This window comes from Arachis duranensis, chromosome 4 (assembly GCF_000817695.3).
Source record: "Arachis duranensis cultivar V14167 chromosome 4, aradu.V14167.gnm2.J7QH, whole genome shotgun sequence".
In the NCBI taxonomy this organism is placed as follows: domain Eukaryota; kingdom Viridiplantae; phylum Streptophyta; class Magnoliopsida; order Fabales; family Fabaceae; genus Arachis; species Arachis duranensis.
In genome coordinates, this window is record NC_029775.3 from 43,450,376 (window position 1) to 43,451,001 (window position 626).

The window sequence follows — 626 nt, forward strand, 5'->3', positions numbered from 1 at the left end:
TTGTGCGAGTTTGGCATTGCCTTTTTTAGTTTGTTGAGAGGTCTTTTTCAGCCTTCTTCTGACTTTGTTTGTCTTCACTGTTCGGGCTTTTTAGTCATAATCCAACAACTTTTTAGGTATAGTTCCTGATGGGAAACTTTTTATAGTCTGTTTGGATGACTTTTTAGCGCCGTTTTGATTTGTGCTTTTGCCTTTTAAGTAGTGTCTTTTTTCAAGACTTCGTACCTTTTAGCAAAGCATTCCTGGCATTCCTCTGGCCATTGCGAGATGTCTTTGTCCCCTTTGTGGATCTTTGTAGAGTGCCGGTATTTTGTTGTCCGACCTCTTTTGATCACTGCCGGTTTTGTCCACTTTCTGCTTGGTTGAGGTGGTCCTTGGGGCTAACTTGTCCAACGACTTTTTAGTGTTCTTTGGTAGAACCTTTTTAGTTGGTCTAAACAATTTTGATAGCCTTTGTCATGGAGCCGTGGCTTTTTGGGCAAAGCTATGTCCCTTTTAGCGCACGCTTTTCGTTGGTCCAATCGTGTTGACGAGCTGTAGCTTTCGTTGGTCCAACTTCTTCTTGTCGGTCCAAGCTGTGGTTTTCGTTGGTCCGACTTCTTCTTGTCGGTCCAAGCTGTAGCTTT